The sequence below is a fragment of the Corvus cornix genome, chromosome 1 (genome assembly GCF_000738735.6).
Source record: "Corvus cornix cornix isolate S_Up_H32 chromosome 1, ASM73873v5, whole genome shotgun sequence".
NCBI classification, from domain to species: Eukaryota; Metazoa; Chordata; class Aves; order Passeriformes; family Corvidae; genus Corvus; species Corvus cornix.
In genome coordinates, this window is record NC_046332.1 from 48,567,602 (window position 1) to 48,593,094 (window position 25,493).

Genomic DNA, 25,493 nt, shown 5'->3' on the forward strand with positions numbered 1-25,493 from the left:
TGACCTCAAAGTTTTGTCAGACACAACATCAGACAAACTCACATTAAACTAATGCACAGCACCAAGAGTTGAAACAGTCTGTAGTTGAATTGAATGAAAATCTGATGGTTTCCAGGAGGGGTAAGTGTGGGGCTGGGAGTGCAGGTTCAATTCAGATGCTGATATGTATGATATGCATGAATGTCATTGGGTAGGCTGAGATGTTTTGACCCGACAGGCATCTGATTAGTCTCCTTCGTGTAAATTTAACTTAACCTTGTCCTAAAGTATGGATGCCAATCAAAATAAATACCAATTCCTTTGGAAAGAAATAGTGAAGCAGTAAAACTTTCAAGAGCCTCTTTGAAGCTCTGGGTTTTGATTGTTTGAACTTTTATATGACTTAATAGTGATGACTTTTATTACAAAATGAATTGCTAATACTATGTTATTTCTTCTATTACAGCATAACAGATCACATAACTGTTCTTGGGTTTCCAAATACAAGCAAGTGGCTACTTATAGAATTAAATGGATGTAAGGGATATATATATTCACATTCACTCACAGTCTCTATTTCCAGTGACCCACAACAGTGTGTTAATAACAAACATTTTTCATTCAATCCTACAAAATTTCTGCAAGTATGTAGTACTATGCTAAACACAGCATTTAAGTTTTGATGTATTATTGTGCTTTACAACTAAAATTATTATTTTTATTTTCACTTCTAGCTCCTTGAAAACCTCAACACAAATAATTTCTGCATCCCTCCTGTACACCCACTCTTGCTGATTTGTGGATCACTTAAAAACATTTACATGTTTTAAAAATCATCCATCCTTTTCTGTCCTCTAATAACTACACTCAGATGTGTAGAAGTCATATTAGGTAGGGTTTTTTTACCTGACCTTGTAAAAACATCAATTTCTAGCCATACTAACACAAGTGTACCTAGAGAAGTAATTTTACTTCTATGTATATGACTAGTAACACACAGTTTTATGGACAGAAAAGAGCCACAAAAATCATCCAAGAATGTGGAAAAAATAATGAGAACCCTAAAAAGCTCAATCTGTTTAGCTTTTTCTTAAAACAAACAAACAACAAAAAAAATAATATTGAGAAGTAACTTAATTACATGGTAAAAGCACTGTCCTGGGGAGAAAATAGTGAGTCCTAAAGAGCTCTTTAATCCATCAGAGAAGGCATAACAAGAATCAATGGCTGGAAGCTGAAGGCAAACAAAATGCAAATGAAATAAGGTAGAAAATTTTTAGCAGCAGGCATGATTACTACCTGTATTATCCTGGTACCTGGAAGCCCTCATGGATCAGGGTTCTATTAGGTGCTGGCAAAAAAGAACAAAACAAAAAACCCCAAACAAACAAAAAAAAAATGCAACCCCAAAGCCAAAAGAAGACACCCAAAACATAGAAAAAAACCACTGATCCCTGCCAAAAGGTTACAAAAAGCATGTAAGATGAAGTAACATAGTAAATCAGTGATAATATTATCTGATATGACAGGCAGCGGTTTCAGGCCATGGTTTCATGATACAAAGTGTTGAGTTGAGATACAGACTTAAGGTGATTCTGCATATCAAGACTGTTTCATCCTGTTCCCACAATTTCTCTACAGCTATGGAATGTTGAAAACTGATCCTTATTTAAAAAAAAAAACCAAAATCAGTGTTAAAATCAGGGTTTTCATTTTTACTTTGCAATAAAATGCCAGTGAAACTGATGTACTTTTGCAAGTACTTTGATTTTTATGAATTTCAGTGAATGGGTTGACCAAATTTTCCCTAACAGTATTCCCACCAGTTCTTTGTACAGGAACTTGCTGCATTACTTGTGAGAAAAGAATGCATATCCCAGAGAAAAACATGCAAAAGCCAAGTATGAGATTGTTTTGTTTTCCTCATAGCAAATCACTAGGCTTGGTGACCAATTTCAAGCACCATCCATAGATAAAGTAGACATTAACAAAAACTGAAACTCAGCCCATGGTCTGGCAAGATTTCTCTGAAAAAAACCTAATATGCTACCAAATTCTAATATAAAAGACAACAAGATGAGCTTGTGTTCCCAACACAATTGCTCTGGCACTGGAGCCTACACACCACCCTTGGTAGCTTGCAAACACAGTAGGCCACTACAGTTTGACCAGGAAGAAGATTAAAGGGGTAAGCCAAGAGCAGCATTTTCTATTATTAAAGTTTTTGCCATCTATTTGTGAGATCAAGGATCAGAAGGATAGCCCCTGAACTTCATTGTCGAGAGAACTGGGAGCATCTCCTCTTATTTTTCAACAGGAAAACATAGGAGAAAATCCTGCCTTTGATTTCTGTTTCTTCATTTAGATTATTAGAAGACTGTGGCAACACCCCCAATGTCTACTGCACTGAGAAGCTATGGAAGAGCTAATTTTATGGGGTGGGAATGCTGAAGAGAACACAAAAGCTAAAGAACTGGGGTCAACGCTCCACAAATAGTCCCTTAGACTTGGAAGCAAACTGGGTATACCCATGGTGTTAAGGACCCAGCCTTCTTCCTTCCCTTTCTCCCTGGAGGTGGCCAGCCTCCTCCCACTGGCTGATGTTCTGTGTTTCACTGAGCTGGATAGTCACGTTCACGTGCTAGACAGGGAATCGGTTACAACCAGTTCTAAAAGCTTTCATTTTTCTCTTGTTCCTTGTTAAAAATACTTCAAGTTATAGGTATAGTAAGTGACATTAAAGGAACACTGTTTCATTGCAAAGTTTAAACACTTAACAGGCTCAATATTTGGCCTCGTGCACTCTGCTGAATTTTTCCACGGGACCGCGGCCGCCCCGTGTGTGCAGGACACAGCTCAGGAAATGAATCAGGGCTGTGCATCAAATTAGATTATTTATAGGTTGGTAAATGTGTTGTCTCTAGGAGTTTTGGTGAGAACAAGACAGACAACTACAGGAAGAGAGCGATGGGCATGTGGTTAAGGCAGTTGAATGCCACACAGAATGCTCAGTTCTGCCTCTGCCTTCACCAGCAGCCCCCGCGAGCAAGGAGCGAGTCAGACCACGCACCTTTGGCAGATGGCCAACCAACCTTGTCTTCCAGTCCAAACAGAAACACCTTGGGCCTTTTACGTAGAAATGCAAAGCAGATGATGATAATGGAAGGTTCAGCTCTCGAGGGAAAAATGGAGCCAGAGGCACAAGGTTAAAAGGCAGGAGAATCCAATTAATAGCATTGATTTTACTAGTGACTAAATGAGTGGCTCAGTTTTCTCCTTGGTCAAACAGGACAGTGGTGCTTTTCTGTTGTTCTGGGAATATGCAAAAATTCATCAAATACCGTGAAGCTCCTTAATATCATTGTAATAAGCCTACAAAAACAAAGAAGTTTTTCTGATTCTCTATATATAAAGGAAGTTTTGAATCTTTTAATCTGTTAATTATCATATACTGCTTTAAAAATACATACTTGCTTTAAAAAAATATACACTATAAATACTAACATGTATAGAAATAGAACACATCTATTTTTCCTCTCAAACTATTTTTAATGTGATTTTGGAAAGTCCTTTCCAGCTTTTATCAGGGCTATAACTTTACTATTCAGTGAAACTGCAACATGGTCATATGGAATAGGACAGGGAACAGCACACATTGTCAACAAAAGATATTCACCGGCTCACAAAAAATAAAAATATCTTCACTCTCAGTTGTACGTTGTGTAACTACAGCCACAGGAATAGAAAAGCAACAGGAGAGCTAGTAAAAGGTAATGTCTTTTCCTACTTCTTTTATTACATCAGGGTATCATCATATTGAAAGCTTTCAGTCGTACTAGGCTACCAAGTTAGCAAAATAAAATATTATACTTTGTGTCCAGCAAGAAATAAACAAATCTGCATCTTTAAAAAGAACCTGAACAGTTTCAACAGTTACTCTGATTTAAAAATCTGAGTTAAGAGAAATACCACAATGATTGAAAACACCGACGATGATCTCCATTTTAGGTGGAAAGCCACTAAATGTAGAAATGTAACACAATAATCAGAGCAATCATGAGGTTTAGGCACACAACAGAAGAGAAATATTTTAACAATGTCTGACAACATCCCAAGCACACGGTGTCTGAACACTACTAAAGTGGATGTGCAGTGCATGAGACTGAAAGACAACACCATTTTAAAAGATAATTTTCACCATTTAGAAGCAAATAGACAGGGGAACAAAATAGAAATTTAGGTTCAGGCCTACAATCAGATCTTCAGAGTGAGAACTTGCAGTCATATAGAGTCCCATGAACTTCGTCAGGCTCTCAGGCTATCAAGATCCATTTCAACAAATCCAGTTGCAGGATTAGGACCTAAATAGGTAAAGAGAAAAAGGATGAAATTAGGTAACACAGCACACAGCTCTAATTAAAGAGATGCCAAACTAATCACAGAAAAATAATCTGAGTGCCTAGACCATGACAAGATCTATATCTTTACCATAAAATACTGCAGCTACAGCAAAGGCTACAGTGATATCTTACACCAAGAGATTTATAGAGCATTAATTGATCACAGCACAGTCCCCATCAGGCAAACACAAGTACCTGCAGTGTGTTTGCTCACCTCCTGTGTGCTGCTGCTTTTTTGTTGTTATATGCAATTTTTTTATTATTTTTAATAAAAGAGAGTGGTCTAAAATCAATAAAGGTGATGTATTTATCTTCATCAGCTCTTCATTTCTAGACATGTACATTTTCAGCCTCTTAGTAACACGATGGATAAAGCTAAAATGAGATATTCTCCCTGTATTTTAAAACACTGTAAAACTGATAGAAAGTAATAATATTTCTATAAGAAGTGTCATTGTTATGCCTATCTGAAGGTTGTGAGAAGTTCTAGCTTGGCAGTGCGTCTCCTTAAGGTTTCAGTGAAGCCCCATGGTAGCTTGCACCTAGTATCATACAACTGCTAATGAGAAAATAGACTGTAGCAAAAAAAAAAAAAAAAGCCTATCTCATAATGAGGTTTGCCCACTGAAATATAAACTTTAACACAGCAGGAATGTGTGACAGCAGCAGTGAAGACACTACAGGAATATCAGATTTATGGTGGCACAAGCATATGGAATCACAGGCTACACTGTGGAGTGCTGTGTCATCCAAGCTTCCACACCAGCACTTATCATCCACCCCAGGAAGGGGTCCATGCTTCCTCTCCACCTATGACATTCCCATGGCTCTCTCTCAGCTTGAGAGGCTATAATGGCCACTTCACTGTGCCTATAAATGTCACTGCACCTTGTACCTTCAATAGCATGACCTCTTTGAGACAGCCAGATCAAAGATAGAATGAGGTTGTTCAGGAGTAGGATACCATTCTTCCCATTACTAGAGCAAAGTTACACCTTCAGAGATTGGCATGTAACCAGACAAATCAATATAAATACATCTTCTACCCAAAAAAATGTTCAAGACAATCAACAATCTCTGATTACTTTTGTTTCTCCTACAGGATGGCTTAAGATGCAGCAAGATCCTTTATAGAAAAAAAAAATCAATAAGTTTAAAAATTACCTCAAGATACATGAGGACACGAACACCTTAAATTCACTGAGACATTGATTTGCCTATAGCACTCATGGAGAGATAAGGACTCAAACTGCTATTATTTCTAGATGGGAAAAAATAACATTATATACAAAGTTTTCCATGCACATGGACATTAGGAAGCCATTTTTGCCAAGATGAGACAGTGACTTTACTTAGAACTCATATATAAGGAAACTCATAGATATGCAAGGCAGATGAGATTTCCAAAATTTGTGAAGAAAGGAGATGGGTTTGTCTTCTTAGAATTGGTGTTAGCTCAGTATAGATATCAAAATCTTCATTTCCATCTTAATGTTGAATTCCCAGTTCTATCCCACATGTATGTCTGAAACTGGCACACGGTAAAGAATCTGCAACACTGGACTTCACACGTGGTGTCAGATTTTGGTTATTTTATCTCCAGAGTGTTACAGCCTCAAACCTGGGGTCACTCTGTAGGCACGCTGGGGCTTGGGGGGAAGATGCAACCTGCAGGGCTCAGCCTTGCTGCATACAGGCAGAGGTCCCAGTCCCAGGGCCCAGTGTGCCAGTGGGGTACATTTGCTCAATGAATTCATGATTTCACCAATTTTTAGCAAGCAAAGAGTAATTTACTGCCTTATCTGACTATCACTGCTCTTTCTCCAAATAACCTGAAACAATTGATGGGCCATTAATATCAAATTCCTTGCCAGAGTTACGTTTCTGGGGAAAGGCAGGTTTTAATTTCTCTTCCTGAAGCATACTACAAGCTTCATCTTTTTAATCTGGACACCTAACTACTCGACACCTAAGACAACCTTTCTTGCTCTTGCACACATACATTAACAGTTTAGGTTTCCACACCTGGTGGAAATCTATTAAAAAGCAATAAGAAAAAAAATTAAACAGCTGTTTGGATTTTTTTCTTCAGGTTATGCCTCCTTGATACCAAAGCTGCCTCATCTCTGGTTTAAGTGACAAAAGCCTAGAAACAATTCTAATTCACACCTGTTTGCTACCATGCCCATACAACTACATACCACTGGAAAGCTAGCCAAGAGCAGATGTATTTCCTCTGTCCTTTCTCAACCTGTGAGTTCCAGTACAGGCTGAAGGGGGAAGGAAAAGATGACTGTGGCTGGTATGGGACCCGGCTATAAAATTCTCAAGCGAACTGAAAGCTTCCTTCTCGTGGGGGAACTCTTCTATCATCAGCCAGAATCAGAACAAGGAACAGAATCAATTAATTATTACTGAAATACTATGGAGTATTGTTATTAGAAGGCTTGACTTCATAATTTAATTGTAAGGAAATTACTGTATCTGCGTTCAGTATTACTAAAAACCAAATTAAAAGATCAGTGCCTTCCCACAAAAGCTAAATACATCTTTTCACGCTAGGCACCCCACTGTGCCATTACAAATCAAACTCAACAATTAATGTCCAGTCCTTTGTGGCAGGTGGGGAAATATTCTAAGCAATATTGTGTGGGAAGCAGTTGTAGGAGTGAAGAACGTCAAATAATAAATAATACAATTATATTTGAGGACAGATCTTTACAGTTTTCCTATGAATGACTTAACTGTTGGTGACACACACACAAAGCTGCACAGCTACACCATCATCCTGCCTATTGTTCAGACATATAACTCTAGCATCACCTTAGATCCCAAAGATACTCCAAATCCCAAGATTCATATTCATAATTTGCAGATACTTTCATTGCAACATTTCCAAGATGGTATTTTTCTTAATCCTCCGAATCAGCTAAAGTATTCAATCAGGTTAATCATCATCATCATGTTTTGATCCAGCAAGATTTTGCTCTCTGCTTCTTGATTCAGCAACATTTTTTCTCTCTGCTTTTGAGAAACACAGCCTAATACCACACACATTCACTCAGAAAAGTGCTGCCAAGACCCTTTTCCTAGTTAATCACTTTGAGAACACATCACTGTCTCCACAGCTCCCCCTGACTACTTCTGCAGCATCTACCACTTGTCTTCACCTTCAAGGCCCATCCTTCCTTATCACCACCACACCTACTGCTCCTTAATCATTGTCAGGAAGACAGCTGTGGTTTGCTCATGTTTGAAGCTGGGCCAATCTTCATAAAACATAAAGCTGAAAAGACCATTAGATCATACTGTCTAACTTGATTAATATGTTCTGTTTGGCTAAAACACTTTTAAAACTCTCCACTTTCTACTGATAAAAAAATAAAATTCAGGGATGCTTCTTGTATCTCTTTCCTTCCTATCTCCCACCTGCCATTCAGTGTCAGGAGTCCTGTTTCCAGCTCCTCTCACACCCACATGGTATATTTTCAAACAAACCTCTTGTGCATTTTCCTGTCTTACACATTATGGAAACTCCCTTAAATATTTGAAAATATACTGCATTACTGTTGTTCAAAGCTTTCTCTGAAATTCAGCTTACTAACATGCCCCTACAGCCCCTATGAGCAAAATGTGTGATAAGTAGTTATATACACATTACCTATTTTCAAATGTCTAAAGTAAGCAAGAGTGGGAGGTAGGAGACAGATCCTACCCTACAGTAAATAGAGAGGCTCCTTGGGAGCGATTTGGTTGAAGGAACTCCTGAAACACCACAAAATGTCCTCTGAAGGAGTCTCTGTATAAGCTGCGCAAATGGCCTAAGGAAATCAGTCTTTTGATTTAGTTACATGAGTTGGATCCCTAAAGTATGAATGTTCCCCCGACTACTAGTGTTTCCCTTCTCATCTGTGTATATTTTCTACTTTCAGCTGTATCATATTTACACTGCTAAGATTTAAAATTGCAGATATTCTTTCCAGAGCGTCTCCATGATGCAAAGCACCATAGGAACTAGTTATTTTACAATTACACAAAAACAGTCTTACAGTGCTATACAGTATTTTATTAAACAGATCCTGATCATGCAATTATCATAGCATTACACACATATGCCTGGTAGATGATGCACGGCTCTGTGCCCCAACTTCAACTCTGGTATTTACTAAATTCCTCAATCCTATAACAAAGACCTGGAATGTGTTCATGGCTGGCACCAGCTTTTTTTCTCCCCAGTGTGAATCACGGGCAAATCCTCAAGACAAATCAACACAGCAAAAGAAGAAGAAAAGGGAGAATAGGAACATTAGGAAGAATTAGGATACCAGGAAGAATTTCTTCACATAAAGGGTGATTAGATATTGGATTGGGCTGCATAAACAATAATCAAAATTCATACCAGGCACCATGTAAAAAAAGAACAGAATAGAACAACTGTTACTGGTGATGATCTAGTTCTTACTCCACATAACAGAAAATAAGTTCTTGCAAAGCCCAAAGTAAAAGAAAAGGCCTCCTGAAGCAAACAAACAAAAATGAGGACATAGTCAGTCATAGATCAAAATCTGATCAAAATCTAACCAGGGAAAAATACTGAATTAAATGATGTGATTTCATTATAATAAATTTCATTAATAGCAAAGAGTTAACTGCAAAATGCTGAAAGGAATGTATTTGGTCCTGTATTATGGTACAGTTGTTAATAATTTAGAAACTGGGCCAAGTAACATGGCATAAAATCTGCAGTTATTTCAGTTACTCAGAATCAAGGAAAATTATTAATCTAGCCAAAATTAGTAAGTGGACCCCAGAAACACTAAATCAAGTTTAAATGATGATAGATAGATAACAGACACATACTAAAATAAACCCATAAAAAAACAGTCTGTGTTTTATGAGGTTTCAAATTAAAGACACAACTGTAAGGAACTTAGTGCAATAAAACTCAATGTACTAGGCAGAGAGAGAGGTACCTACAAAATCTCCAGATAAATTGATGTTAGTCACTGACATTCATTTTCCCACAGATTTAATTCCCTCACAGTCTTACATTCACTTACTCACAAGCACTGACACTTATCTGTTTAAAGGTCTGGCCAAGATAACTTACATGAAAAACAAAAGACAAGGACCGTCAGCTATAAAGTCCTCACCCCATTTCAGAAGTGGTTTTAATTATCAATAAAAACTTAGTTTTTTGAGCAGATTCTTTAGGCTGTCCTTCAGGAATCTTCAGTTGGGACAAGGTATTTCTTTGCCCCCAGGTCTGGCTTACATCACCTTACATAAATCTTAGGTCATGCTGCTGCCTACTGTCTGCTTTTTCTTGTTTGGTATATAGGTCTGGAATATGTGTCAGCAGTCTCTTCTCCTGTTTGGCTAGGGGGAAAGAAGACTCGTGTAAGTGACGTACTACAACCTTGTTGCCATCCTCCTGCTGTTAGGATGCAAGGTCTACAGCTGGAAAGTCATCTGTCCTGTGGCACACAGGTACTGCTGGGAATGGCATCCTGGAAATGGTGTCCTTCGCTATCAGTAGAGGTAATTTCTTTAACCCTTTATTTCACTCTTTCACCTTCTTCTTACACATTTTCACCCATCCTGCATTTATACCAATCTTAATACTTGTGTTACAATTCTGCATAGTTTTATGCTAGATAAACTAGCATCCTGATGCCGATTGCTACGTAAAGGACACCTTCCACGCTTTTACTTCCTCCCTCATCATATGCTCCTCTCTATTCTCCTTGCAACAACGGCAACAGCCATCACTGCTAAGCTCAGGGAGAAAACCAAGAGAAAAATCAACCCTAAATCACTGACAGACAAGTCATAGAATCATAGAATGGTTTGGTCTAGAAAAGATCTCAAAGATCATCTAGTTCCAACCACCCCCTGGCATGGGCAGGAGCACCTTTCACCGGACCAGGTGCTAAAAGCCTCATCCAACCTGGCCTTGAACACCTCCAGGAATGGGGCATCCACAACTCCTCTGGGAAACCTGGTCCAGTGCCTCACCACCCTCACAGTAAAGATTTACTTCCTAACATCTAATCTAACTCCATCTCCTTTCACTTTGAAGCCATTAACCCTTGTCCTATCACTACATGCCAGTGTCAGGTGCAAGGGGGTGGTAGGATTGCATCTGTTTAATGGAAGTCAATCATTAGATCAGTTATCCCATAATGGGAAAACACACCAGTTGCTTTGGCCTCAGGAAGGAACCAGGGCCCACTTCAGCAGTTTAGTGAAAAAATCTCTGCTCAACACACCATTACAATCAAAATAAAAATAATAAAACAGACAGCTTAGACAATGCAAGACAATTAGAAGAAAACCAGTGTAATAGGATTATAAAAATCAGTGCTCTGACCTTACCAGAAAAAAAAATCCCAGATGAGATACAGGTCACTCCTTCTCCAAAAAGATACTAAAGATATGGATAGGGTTCAAATGTGAACAATAATAAACATAGAAAATATCCTATGAAGAGAAATTATGAAGTTTCAAATCAAGAATATTATGCATGGATATGTAAAGTAATTGCTATAGAGAGGTCAGATCAGACATCTGTATGCTTGCTATCTTACAACACAAGAAAAAATACAAAGAAGCACTGAAAGTGTGGAAAATTCAAAACTGAGCAGAAGAAATGTTTTTTCACATCACAAGTAATCCGTTCATATTGATTATCATGGAAATCCAGTTATTAATCTAAATACTAAATCTAAATACAATGTTCCTATCAATGATAGTATAGATTAAACCAGTTACTACATAAAGAAATCAGAAAGCAACTTATTTGGAGTTAACATCAACTGAAGCATTAGGAGGTATTTACTAATGAAATGGGAAACTATTATGGCTAAAGCAAATATGATAATCCCTATGTAAAAATATAAATTAAAAAAAAGGAATAGCGACTTGATTTCATTATTGAAATTTTATTCACAATCTCACAGTAACTCTTCTTACAGTTTGCATTAAATACTATTAACAGCTCATTAACAATAGTAGTTGTCTTTAGAAAGTTTTGAAACAACTAAGGTTTGGACACACTAAGCTTTTATGTAAGCAGTTAAGGCAAATACGTGCAAAATTAAAACCAGCATGATCATAAACTTGTTTACTCCATCACTGCAGGTTCTACCTAAAACATTTTTTCCCTCATTTCCAATCACAGCCAGTTTCTTAGAAGCTTGTCTATTTTTCAAGGACCTGATATTGAGCAGTTTTCCCTTTATCACTTTTTAAACGACTATTTTAACAAGGATTCTCATCACAGATCTTGCTAACAAAGCACCCAAAAACTGACTACTTACTGTTCACCCACAGACAAGCAAGCTAGAATTAGCTTAAGCACTGAATCCTTAGTATGCCACAACTATACTGCTGGTTATCTTGATTAGATCATCTTGGTTTAGTTTGAAATGCACATTGTCACTGCACATGCTACGACCCACACTGCCCTGTTGTATTAGCAATTACAAAAACATATATAACACTATAACCTATATAATATAATATAAAATATATAATTTATTCATTTTTTCTCAAAGAGCAAAGTCTTAATTTTGTTAGGATAGGCATGGTAAAAATGAAAGAGAGCATAAGGATGTGGCTTCATATATTTCATTTGATTTTTTTTCCCCATCATATCTGGGAAGGTAAAGAGAATATTATATTGTCTGGAGGTGGGGGAGCAGGAGAGGCTGCCAGTACTGTCAATACAAGGTTGGGCTTAGGGGCTGGGTCAGGCAAACAGGGCAGAAGTAAAAGGCTGAAGCATCACACAGTACAACAGACAGTAAAAGTGAAGACTCAAAACGTCAGTAACGTAGAGAAGGGAACTTCAGTCCATGGGCAGCTGTGGGTCTGAGAAGATCTTCGTGCCTGAAATGACAGGAAAGCTGTCTGGAATAAAAGCAAAGTAACAGGTTGCAGAAAGGCTCTATAAAATTTCTGAACCCAAAAGGCAATATCATCTATGTTCTGAAAGCAGCAGACCATTCATCACCAGGATACTACAGGAACATAAAAATTACTCTCCTTGGGTAACTTACTCTGTTTTGCTGTTTTCACAGGCTGTGTATTTGAGTGAAAAACTGTCACTTGGCAGATTTACCTTTCAGTTGTACAGTTTCTATCTGTGATCATTTTAATAAGACAACCAATTGACAAATACTGTCACTTTCTAAAATAAAAGGGACATTTTGCTTTTCTAAAGCCATCATATACTTGATACTATGTTCTGAATGTACATAACTTGAAATATACCTCACTGGATGTTTACCTGCAAAATTGCCCGATGCTTTTTTCCTTTTAAGTAGAAGGTGGGCAAGAGCAATAAACTAAACTCATGGGAGAGAAGGTGTAAACTTACTTCATTTAGATTTAAAGGAATTTCTTGTTAAGGACACTTCTTTGCTCATTTCAACAGTACCAAAGCTATTTATTTGGTAATAAGTGTTTCTGGACTGAAACAGACATTTTGGAACTTGTTGTTGATGATTAATGTACAGTTTAAGAGAGCCATTACTTTGTGACAGGCACTACAGAAGCCAAGTGTCAGATAACACAACTTTGCTCCATTCTAATTCTAATTTAATGGTCAGAACTCTTACTCTTAACGTCTTGTTTCAAATATTATATCACAAAGAGTTCAGCTGGATACATAGTTGTTGCTGTAAAAGTCTGGTAGTGTGAATATCATGTAGGCATTAAATTCGATGTATTTTAACATTCGCCAAAGTACGTTTCTGAACGCGAACATGTGCCACGAAGCCCTGCATAACCACTGAAGGAAGATCTAAGTTCCTGCTATAAATGAACAAAAGAAACCTGACATGAAGCCAGCGTGGAGCGGGCGCGCCGCCCGCCCCGGGCAGGGGCTGGGCCGGCGGGCAAAGGTCCCTCCAGCCGCGGCCCCGGCCCCGGCCGGCTGCGGGAGGCTGCCGCTCCCCGGGGCCGCCGGGAGGGACCCAGGGAGGAGAAGGGAGAAGGGGATGCACGGCCCGCCGGGTCCTAATGTCGCCGAGCCCGGGCAGGAGCCTCTCGCCTCCCGCCCCGGCGGGCTGGAGGCACCGAGGCGATGCCCGGGTCATCCCAATGGAGAAATTTCTGTCCGAGATGGTTCCAGGACAGATCTCACAGAGAACCCCCTAAGGCCACTTGGACGTGCTCACGTGCAACACGGTCCGTGTGTCGGTAACTGGCAAAGCTGAGCACAGCCACGGGTGAAACCACCCTCCCGAGAGAATAGCACTAAAGGATTCCACGGGAAGAGAACGGTACCAGCAGCCGCTGACATCAATGCACCTTCTACGCTTGCAAGAAACCCGGATTTGTTTGCCAAAACTCAGTCCCTGAGCTTTACCTGAGAGCTGCTCATCTTCATCACGCAGTACAGGAACAGAAAAAACACTCTGAAACAGGTGGGAAAGTGAGAGAGCAGGACTAAAACTGTACATGCTGCAGCAGATACGAGCAGGATTCCAGGATCTCTCCTGGCAAACAGAGGAAGGCTCTTGACAAGCCAAAGACTAGGAACAGAGGAGACTGCAAGAAGAAGTCCGGTGAGGCAGCTTTTACACCTGTAGATGTGGAATACACCAGCTTACCCGCTTCCTGGCCGGCTGTTGTTGCTATGGTCTATTAAAAGCAAACGCAGCTGTACAAGATCACCACCCCCTGCACCTACACACCATTCTCTCAAACACAACAGCCTGGCCAGATCAGTAATTTCTGATGTATTTTCACTTTGCTGCCTCCTTCTTCTCCTTGCCTATACATCAACACCACTTGAAGATTAAACAGTAGAACTGTTACAACTTTATATGTTTTATACCATTTTAGTGAGACACCCTTAAGTGACCTGAGATGACTCGGTCTAGGTGTGCTAGAACTGCAAACAGGATTGAAACAGTAGCTTTTACTGCCTCCCAGCATTTCCTGTGGAAATTGTGATCAATTCTGTTAGCAGTTGCACATAGTTTTCATTAATGTGCCCAGTCTTGCTGCCAAAGGATGAGACAGACAAGCTCCTCATCAGTGAAAATAGTTAGGTGAGCAGTGACAATCTCCTCCCAAAAATGAGCAGGGACATGAACAGAAAAAGTTGCACCCAATGTACAGCCACGAGTAGTGTTAAGTGAAAAATTTATATTAAAGAGTGGTCTTACTGTAAATGAGTCTGTTCACTTTGGCATAAACTCCTCCACTACACACTATGCATGACAGAACAGGACCATTATTTAAAAGCCAAAATACCTGACTTGTGATATGTTTTATCTATCCTGTCACAGGAATCTGTCTTATTCCTATCAAAACCACAGCCCTGTCATCTAGAGAACAAAAATTCTGGAGCCATACACATACTTCCAATACACAAATCAATGCAGGCTTTCATGGCCCATGAAAAAAGCCCAAATGTCCTAAAGATTCAAAACAATATCAGAAACATTTTACTTCATATGCTTTTCAAAGCCTTTCCTCTCATTGCTGTGAGTGCACATATCTCTCCCTATTACAGATACTAAAGAACCTGCTCCTAGCAACACTCTGATGTGAAGCTTCTGAAATGTAAGTGATAGTTTGTGTGACTTTATCAATAGGCAAACCTGGTTTGTCTTTCATGTTCTTATTAAACAACAAAAAATTGAATGAGTAAGAAAGCCAAACTTCAAGGAGAGCTAAGGTAACCAGGGTCCAACTGGTTCAGTCTAACACTAATTAGTGTTTTCACAATGTGGAGAGCATTAGAACTGTGCTATCAACTTCCCAAATAAAACAATTGCTGAATCTGTCTGAATACATTAAAAAATACACAGGTGGCAATATAAATCAGATGCTTCTATAGTATCTCATCAAATAGTCCAGAAATTAATACGAGACTGTACCATGTTGGTTTAAAAAAAAAAAAAAAGGCAACTAAAAATCATTATTTCTCAGTTCCAACTTGGGCTCACAAGACAGATGTAGCTTACAAACTCAGCAAATCAACAGTGTGAAAAAGAGCAATCAGACATTGTAAAATGCAGCTTTTTGAAACGAGGTACATTGAGTAATTGCTAACACACTTGTCCGAAGTGCACAGAACTTCCCAAGGATTCAAACGGATATGAGCATCTTCCACATTTTTATGTGCAATGGTATCAAGTTGCACTGTGGGCTGCAATAGCGAGGGCATGCCTTGAGGCTGGCATGTTCATTTAACATATGAGTCATTCAGTGTGGAAACAACAACAGAAATATCCACAAACCAATGAATTGTGAAAGAACTATAACATTTTCCCCCTCAGGCCTGCACCTACTAAAGTGTCACAAATAAAGTTAATATCACAGAAATGATTCAGCAAAAGAGGAATTAAGCAGTAAATGACAGTCAACTCTTTTACAAGTCAATCACTTAACTGCTTTTATTTGAAACCATACCAGTCAGTATGGTCATCTTAGAAAAGATCAACAGAAAAGGACACTCCAGACTTGACTTTCGTAACTACTGCAACTACAGATAAGATACCTCTGCGACATGAAAATTGCAAACTAGGTTTTTCTTTACTGATATCCTACTTCTGAATCTGAGGGAACTTAAAACTAAGAACTTACCACCACTCCCTTAGCCCCCTCTCCCCCTACTCCCCCCCAAAAAGTTGGTTTAAAATATAAAAAGATAAAATAATTAACCAAATACTTGACATGCAATGAACCTGAGTGAAAGATTAGCCTGGAAAAATAAAAAAAAAAAAAAAAGTTTTAAGCAGCCTAGCTTCCTTTCCATTAGCTTCTTACTACATTAGCCTACAGAATCACAGCAGCTAAAAAAATCATTTATAAGTATATTGAGCCAGATATCTAAGCTTACATTTATATATCTAATGCGCACATTTTTCCAGTGCAGTTAAGGGGACCTAGTATGCCCCTAAATTTAAGTTGCTGATTTGTGATTTTTATTTTGGCACTGGAATGAGTACATAGTACTTTGAGGGCCAGATTTTATCTCCCTCCCACCTCGAAAGTAAAAATGAAAAACTGAGTGTTACAGAAGGGATATTAAATAATAGTGACTCTTAGTCACCTTCCTTGCCAACCTAATTTCAAATAAGGAGACTGCTTACATTAATCTTTTTAGGTCTAACTTATATCAGCCTTTGGAGTGGGGCCACAGACCTCTCAGGAGCTCACCCACCAGGCACTCTCTGTCCTTCCTCCCCCAGTATCTTAGTGAGGATGCTCTGTTTCAATTGCTGCTGCCCTAGGTACCTGTTATGGTGCACGTCTATACTGTGCAATGAAGTCCAGCGCAGCTGGGTTCTGTCAGCTTGGCTACGGAACTCACACCCACAAAAATACACCCCCATTTTCCTGCTTTCACTGTGTGTCCATGGGAAGTATCTGTGTTAGCACAAGGATGTGTCTGAGCTCCTTATCCTTGCCTCTCACCAGGGATAAGGCCTCTGACAGGCACGCTGTTGCCACTCTCAGACATTAACCACCACCCCTCTGACCAACACAGTCTATCCGATTAACGCCTAATCTGCTTGTGAATCAGCTCCGGAGCCACCGCTGCTTTCTGCGTGGCATGACAAAATTAAGAGTTCCTGAGGTGTGTCAAAACCCTAATTTCAGTGGAAGTAGCATGGTCTGGAACAGCTATCTCAGCTATGAAACTGGCTCATCAGAAGAATGTGCAGTCTGTGCTGCTCTTCACTACAGGGCATATACACATCCAGCACCTCAAAATACCCTTACCAAGAAGCTTTAAGAACTGCCAGCTGCTACCAGAACAGTTCCACTTCAATATCAACCACCAGTGGAATTCAGAGTAGGAAGAAAAAGAGGCACAAATTCTTTGTTAATTTCAAGAAGTCAGTATATACACATATAAGAATATACCTGGCTTTGGTGAAAATAAGGATTTTTGCTTAGGGAATTGTTGGCCTAAGTTACTTCAAATAGTAAATTTAAAGGAGCTTCTTCTACTATACTACAGTTACAGTAGAACTTTCACTGGTGTTTTTACTTGCACTTTCTAATTGTGTACATTATATGGTGTGAAACTTCCAACAAAGTAGTACCAGTACAGGAACTTAGCATGCTGCCATATTTTTTTAACCAATACAAGGATTAAAAGTTTCCAGCTATGATTAGTTTGTCAGTAATTATGTGCTTTATATCTCCTGCAAAGCTGGATGCAATGCCTTTTAGAACATTCCCATGTGTAGTGGTGAAATATGCCACGAGAGATTAGTTATACTCTGAGTGAAAAAGAAACTCAAAAATATTCAGTTCTAAATATTCAGAGAAACAGGCTCACAGTGAGCCATAAATGGCCACTAACTCCCTCTCTAAAATAACTTACTTTTCTAAAAAGATGCTTTCACTGTTTTTATATGCAAGAAGTCACTGCTAAGTTGTTGTACACTGCTTCAGAATTTAAAATAATGCATGATATAGAGCAATCCTCCTACTTTTCACATTTTAGAAGAAAATTCCATCAGACAAATCTTCAGAGAGAGACACAAACACATTTTCTTGAGAATTATCACATAGTGTTTAATAAATTACACGCAAACTCTTACCAGAATGCCACTGCTTTTGAAGATGCCACATCCATTGTTATCCTCAAGATATCCATTCTTATTCATCATTAGTACCCTGCCTCCTTTGCACTCAAGCTTCGGAACGGATTTCTGACAAGCAACCCACACCTACCAAAATGGTTTCTAGAAAGCAAATTATATAGCTGTAAGACATGGAAAACAAACCAGCAATTTGTGAACCACTGCAAGTGCAATGCAAACACAGTCAATAGAAAATTCATTCTGAAGTGTTCATCCTATTATGCTGGACACTGATATAACCACAGCTGTAACATTATACTTTTAAATCACTGGTTCACCTATAGAAAAACCACAAGAGCAAAATTCCTTTTTATCCAATGGAATTTCATATATCTCATCTCATTAAGGGTGGTCATTTGCCTACGAATGATTTTTATAAAAGGACAGGATAAAGGAACACTATTCTAAACCATACTTAGGGTCTTCTGAGGACTTATGAAAATTGAAGTTCCATTTATGCTGGATAGAGCAAATATACAGAACAGTGAAAGATCCCCGACCATACAAAAAAACAAGTCTAAACAGGTAAGACAGCACAGGGGAAAAGCCCACACACAGCACAAACAGCAGGACTGCAGTAAATGTAACAGTAGTTCTACTCTGCAGGTGGCTTTTGCTTGCAAACAACATAGAAGGAGGTACAGGGTAAGGAGGGCACATTGGGTGGGAGGAAGCATATGTCGTATGCAGGAACAAAGCAGAAGTGAAGAGGTAGAATGGACAGCAAGAGGTGGAAGAAACAGTCAGTAAGCATAGGACAGAGAACAGATAATTAAAGCTAGTGAATGTTCTCTGAATGGTCAAAGGTCCCTGGGCTTTTGGCTCTTTCTGTTCCTGCAAGTTAGTCTCTGGCAAGGTCCTTTCTTTACTGCTCCCAGGCTTGGAGCAGTATTCTGAGACTTATTTTCAGTTCTTTTCCCCTTTACAATCCCCTCCCCACCTTTTAAGATGGATCAAAGATCTCTCCCTCACTTGTAGCTTTAAAACAGAAATGATCTGAATCTGCTCAACAATATCTGTATAGAACAAGCACATGCAGATCAGCCGTATTTGCAAGTGATCCAAGTTCTGACATTCTGACTTCAGCCTTCCTAATTCTTCCTTAGGTAATGCATACTGGACAGCAGAAAAGTGAGACAAGACACTGATCTATAAAACAGTAGTTGAAAGTTGATAAGAATATGTAAAACATTGTACTCCATGCTGAAGAACAGAGTTGTTAGGAGTTGGGATGGGGACAGCTGCTCTATAGGCTCTGGTGCGTTACAGCGGGGATTACTGTAACAAGCATATATCAAACCAGGAGTCCCGTGGAAAGGAAATATATATGGACAGATTTGTGGTAGATGTTTCAAAGGTGTTTATTTCTCCAGCCCCATGGCCGGGATCTGCCGAGGAACTCTCAATCACGGGACCCGAGGGTCCTTGGCCACACTGGGGAACACAAACCAACCAATGGGAACGAGGCTGAGCAGGGGCAGGGAAACCCCGTGTCTGTGCCCTCAGGGCCCCTCTCCCAGGGCTCCATGGCAGGGGAGGGACCCCAACACTGGTGCACACAGCCAGATGGATATACTCTAACCTTCACAGTAAACTGTAGTTGTTCTAGTGTTAACTGAATAGATTAGGCTTATATCAGAATGAAAGATGCATTTTCATTGTCAAAACACTCATTGTTTATATACTTTAGCATAAATGAAGACAAGTCAGTGTAAAGAGTGAGTTTGTCTACCAAGGCAAATCAAACCTATGAAATGGAAGTGGTGTAATTTTTTATGGAGCTGTATGGATAAGGGCAAATAAACTAGATTGAAGTCACTTTCATCTGGTGCAAAATCTCCAATAGAAATAGTTTATACAACCACAGCAACTGCAATATAAATAAAAACAATTTCTGGAATTGGGCCAGCCCTCCTAGACTGTTTCCTTCTATGTGGAAATAAGCTACCAAGAGATACAGTTTTATACTGATACAACTCTATTCACACTGGGGAAAGGTGGCTGATACTTCAATTATGCCAGTACAGATAAAGTAGAGAAATGTCTGATAGAAAATTGAGTGTCTCTGATATAGTCCATTTACCTATCACAAGATAGGAACAATATTCCTAGAGCAGGCAACGTTTTAGAGTACTAATTCTTAACTCAAAAAATAATCCCTCCTGTGTCATTCCCAGAACATCACCAACTTTTGAAATGCTAATGGAATTACTAGAGACAAACCAGACTTTGAATTTCTGCCAGATTCTGTCAGGAGTTCATCTGACAAAAGTTTTCTCTGTGACACTCAGGTGTCACTACTCTTTTCACACCACCTTTTCTTTTAAAATGAACTATATTTTTTTTAGCAACAATGTTGTGGTAATTTTGAATCTTTGTAAAAACACTGGTAAAAGGAAAGTGTGTGTCTTGGCTTGAAAAATACACATAAAAGCAATTATTCCTCCTCTGCCAGACTGCAGCTTTGCAATTACCTGTGACTTGTCAATGACAATAACAGGCAAGCAGTTATCCAGCAAAATCCCTTTAGTTCAGCTGCACAATAGTACTTCCACACTACCTGTATATGGGGAATTATAAGAGAGAAGTAAATTGTGAGCTGTAAAACCTGCCTGCAGAGGCACATGGCAGCACAAAGGAGCACATGGCAGCACACAGAGAGGCTTGTCTGCACCAGACCCTGGGGAGAGGAGGTGTCACACGGCAGAGCCCTACGGAGAGGAGCCTGCCGGGATCTGACTGACAGGTGAACAGCGAGTGATCATCCCACAGAAGGACATTGAGAAAGTGTGCTGCTGATGTGGCAACGTGGGATAGGTCACGCCATATATAGAAATACTGTGCCTTAGAAAAGTGTATAAAACCAACTCACTGCTTTGAATAAACGATTCAGATCCCCTGCCGGTCTGGGAATTCATTCATTCCGTCATTCAATCGCCGACACCTGTACTTTACTTGGTTGTTTGAAACAGCATCTCCCAATTCCAGCTGTGCTGTTAAAAAACAAAACAAACAACTTTTTTGCTTCTAAAGTAAAAAACTTTAGTTATTTATCAAAGTGTTCTTTAAAGGAGAAAACAAATGAAAAAAAATGGTTTTAACCACTGTGTTATCTCTGGGACCCTATGAATGGTAACTCCCAGACAACTGAGTTGACACACCAGAATCACCTGATAAAACAAGAACACGTTTTCCTTTTTACTTGTGACTTCTTTACAACAGCTTCCAAAACAGACTCAAGAGAAATACATACATGCATTGTTTTTGTCTCCCAATCTCTGTCTCCCCCTAAAATGAGACCTCTACTCTCAGGAATCTTTGGAGAAAGTGAAATATCTACAATTGTAACTTAGTTATTAAAGGTGAACTGTATGGAATAAGAAGTCCAGTGACCATAACCTAGCATATGTACTGATAGATATATTAGTTATTAAAAAAAAATATTTACTTTTTATAGCATAAGTGTTCTCATCTTAGGGATGGATCTGTGTTGAAAATTGAAGCACTTAAAAGCTGGGGGTTTTTGTTTGCTAGTTGATCAACCTCAGTAAGAAGAAAAAAAATTAAAAATAGAAATCAACACTACAATTCTTGTACAGCATCCTATCATAAATTAATGTGAAGGGCATACTTATATAGAAAATCTTGTTAAACATTTAACAATGATATCTCTGTTTAGAGAAATTCTCATTGCAAATCGTTAACAGAGCACTTTAAAGACCTGCCAGAAAATGTAGTCTATTATATACAGAAATTATCATTTCTCAATACTATGAAATTCTGTAAAAAATTTAATTAATCTAAAATATTTTTAACTTACAGAAAGCATCTCGAAGGATGCAATACTTCTACTCCTTATAAATCAATTTCACTCCTCTTTCTGATGGAAATTACCACACAATTACCATTCCACAGCACAATAATGAAGTTAATCTTCAAGGCACTACATGAACTTCATCACCTCTGCTTGGTGAGAATGTCAGGAATGAGATATCCTCTCTTGGAAGACCCTGGAACTCCCATAGCTCTATTGCAGATACAGCAAAAGAGTCTCCTCCTTCAAAAATATAACCAACCAGTGCAAAATGACAACATCAAAAGAGTGGGATCCATGAGGACAGCATTTAAGCTTGGAAGCTCATGACCAGGATAACAAATTCTTGGGCCTGCTTTCAAAAGAACGTCATGATGCTGGGACCCAAAACCAACATAGCACATTGGGTGGTATCCAGTGCTGCCACTGTTGTTAAGCCCTGAGGTAAGCTACACATCAGCTCCCACATGAGCCCTCTCTTAGACATTCTTGGAACACAAGTCCCAAGAACAAGTTAAGATGCATCTTTCTGAGGGGGCAGGAAGCTAATTGTGTTCCAAAGAACAGTGGAACAAAGATATTTCATAAAATTAATATGTCAGTGGGCTACCCACAGAGAGAGGTACGTGCACAGCTTATGTATTGCTCAGATACTTCTGTTTTAAAGTGCTAACAGCACAAACTTACCTACAGTGGTATGAACTGTCTCTTAAAATATGCCACTTCTCTAAGATTGAATGTACTGTGTACTACATAATTTTTTTTTTTTAATTATAAAGGACCTTTAGTAACTGTTGCTCAGATTTTCTACAACTTTACAAATTCAATTTTCCCCCAGTTGTTTTAGTATATCCTGTAGCAAGAATTACAGGGATTACTCATTTCTATAGGGGAGAAAAAACCCAAACACTGTATTCTTCACCACTTAGGAACACACAATTTATTACAAGCATGTTATACTCCTACTTACTTAAATTAATTAGAAAGCTACTACAAAACCACTTGTATTTTAGTAAGTTTTTTTTACCAATTGCTTGGCAGGAATAGGTGCTTACTTTCTTAAATCAGATGATCTATTTCAGATGCAGCTGTTTCTCTCACATTCTCTATTGCCTATAGAAGTGAACATAGAAAACCCTAAATGTATCTCATTGATGTTAACAGTCCATTGAAGTTATAAATCTTAAAAGGTAATACATGTATTTCTTTGATTTGCTGTAATCTTTTATCTTAAAATACTCTCAATTTTTATTCTTGGTCTTGATCTCAAAATACTGATCCTTTTATATCATCTTTCTGGTTTTGAAGGTGGCAAGGAAGTAAGTCTATAGTTGAACTTGGTTAAGTCTTGAATACACAAATCTGTAATGTTTTCTCTTTGAAACACTACAACAGAAGAGAAACTTTTTGTTTTTTAACAAGGAAAATTTATTGCTTTTTTTCTAACAATTACAATACCATTTTCCACTTTTTCCTCCCCATGCCCCCAAAAAAGCAGAGTGGAAGAGGACGCTGGATGATAAACTAGGACAAGTTACTGGAGATGGCCATAACAGTTCCTGCTGCCATTGCACACTGTTCCTCTCCAAGCTTCCTGCCTCCAGTACTGAGGTAGCAGTACCTGCTACACCACTGTACTTTCCAAGAGCAGAAATGAAGTATAGCAGCACCAGCTCTGGGTGACTTTAAGGCTCTCTGTTACAAACTATACTGAGCTGTCACAACATAAACTGGGGCACCCTATCCCCAGAGAAAGTGAGGACCAGCTGAAGCAGGAAACAAACCAAGTTAATCCCATGATCTGAACAGAGCACCTATCACTTATCTAATACGGAAGCTGTTACTTCTAAATTATACATTCAATACCAAAAGACATCTCTGCCTTTGCAAAATGGAAACCACAATAGCTGGACCAGCTACACACAGGTACATGTTGGAAAATGGGATTAGAAATACACATTCATGGTCTGTGTCAGTATAGAAGTCCTCTTTAGAAACAGTACTGCTGAAATGTTAGATAATTATATAAGGCTCAAACTGCAACTAAAAAATCCTCTCACAAATATAGGCATGTCTATTTTAAATTAAATGTTAAGTGGAAAATATTTATAGTATAAGTTGCACACTTTGCTACTTAATTATCATAATTTTAAAAAGAAGAAACCTTTCATTTCCTCCTCCAAAGAAGTTATTTACCTGATCTGTAGCTTGGGAGTCCCCAGTAGTCAGTTCTAAGACTCTCATCCCACTGAATGTCAAGGACCTAGCATTTCAAGGATGGGATTTCAACATCAGTTATTGACAACTTAACTTTGTCTCACCAAAGATAAACCGACCTTTATTCCCACTCAGGTCAGCACATTGATTTCACAGAAAACACATTTAGAAAGCAGAGCTGAATGCTTTCAGAAATTCCACCCATGAGATAAAAAGGGGAAAAAAAACCCCAACCAGCAAAAAGGAACTGATATAAAATGTTTGAGACTTATTGATGCATGATGAATCAAGTATTTTTGTATATTTGTGTGCAAAGTAACAAGTAACTGAAATGACTGTTAAGTGCTTGCTGGAATTATATCATCTCAAATACCTTACCTTCTTACTCTTCAGATACAGGACTCTGTTCTCTGACAAAAACCCAGTTTTATCCTTGTACCGGCAGTTGTGCCAGGAAAATAATAGATCTGCTGAAAGAGTCTGGAAAAAAAAAAAACCCACTTGCTGCTCTCAATATCCGTATTATAGACGCCATAAGCATTATTATTAATAATACTGAACTTGGTTTCAGTTTTACTCTTGTCCTACTTTGGGTTCAATGGAACTGTGTTCCATTAAAGTTTGACTTCATGTGCAGCCAGAATGGATTCTGACCAAGAGGAAAATCTAATAAGATTAAGAATAAATATTGTTCTTCAACTACATTAAAAATAAATTTGGATACACCAAAGCCCTCAGTTCGTATAATTCTGTAGCATTTTTAAAAAACCATTTTAAAATTGTATCTGGTGAACACTATTCATAGTATTCATACTGCAAAATAGAACCAGAAAATATAAGCATTATCTCCAGAATGAATTCTGTTTTGTGATGATTTTATTGACATGCATTTCCATTTTTAGAAGTTCACTGAAGCAACAGCCTCCTTTTCACTACTGCTGTTCCTGTTTGGTGTACACTAACAGTTCAAAAGCTTTTCTTAACTAGTTTCTGATTTCTAATTATCCATTACATTTAGAAACCATTTATTTAAAACAATATCTTCACGTTTCCTACAAGTATGAGGGGACTAAACTAAAGGCTTACACTTAAAAAAATGATGCTCTTTCTATGTCACCAAAGTTCTCAGCATCAGTACTCTATGAGGAAGGCACTGATAAGAAGTCAAAAGTGCATGAAAACACGCAGAAGAGGAGCCTCTGTTTCCAGACCCAAAAGATACCATAGTAATATATTTGAGAAATCAAGTACATTCAATTCTGCAGGATTTTTAGCAAGACTAATTATATTGTTAAGCCTTCTCAGACCATATATGCATCTATAAAGATGCAAGCAATCCAGTAATTTAGCTCGTAATTTGTCTAACAAAGTAGACAGGTATCATTAAAAGAGTCTTGATTGGTGTACCACTGAAAAGGCTGACAAACTGTACTCTGCCTGATAAGAAGCATTTGTCTGTCT

The 25,493-nt window shown here is 38.6% G+C and overlaps 1 long non-coding RNA gene across 11 annotated transcripts in view; it reads right to left on the reverse strand.

The window, feature by feature from the left end:
• LOC104689903 overlaps positions 1-25,493 on the reverse strand; it is a 43,527-nt gene that overhangs the window by 5,526 nt on the left and 12,508 nt on the right. For 6 of the 11 annotated variants that reach the window (XR_005603719.1, XR_751879.4, XR_002045651.3 and 3 more), the window contains 6 exons: positions 24,411-24,512; positions 24,012-24,078; positions 22,871-22,928; positions 20,874-20,994; positions 17,960-18,103; positions 1,153-4,340 (listed from right to left, as the gene is read on the reverse strand). This is a non-coding gene — a long non-coding RNA (uncharacterized LOC104689903). Of the gene's footprint in view, positions 1-1,152; positions 4,341-10,410; positions 12,273-17,959; positions 18,124-20,873; positions 20,995-21,449; positions 21,545-22,870; positions 22,929-24,011; positions 24,079-24,410; positions 24,513-25,493 lie in introns of those variants that run through there. The other 5 variants (XR_751878.4, XR_751880.4, XR_751883.4 and 2 more) reach the window with 5 other exon arrangements.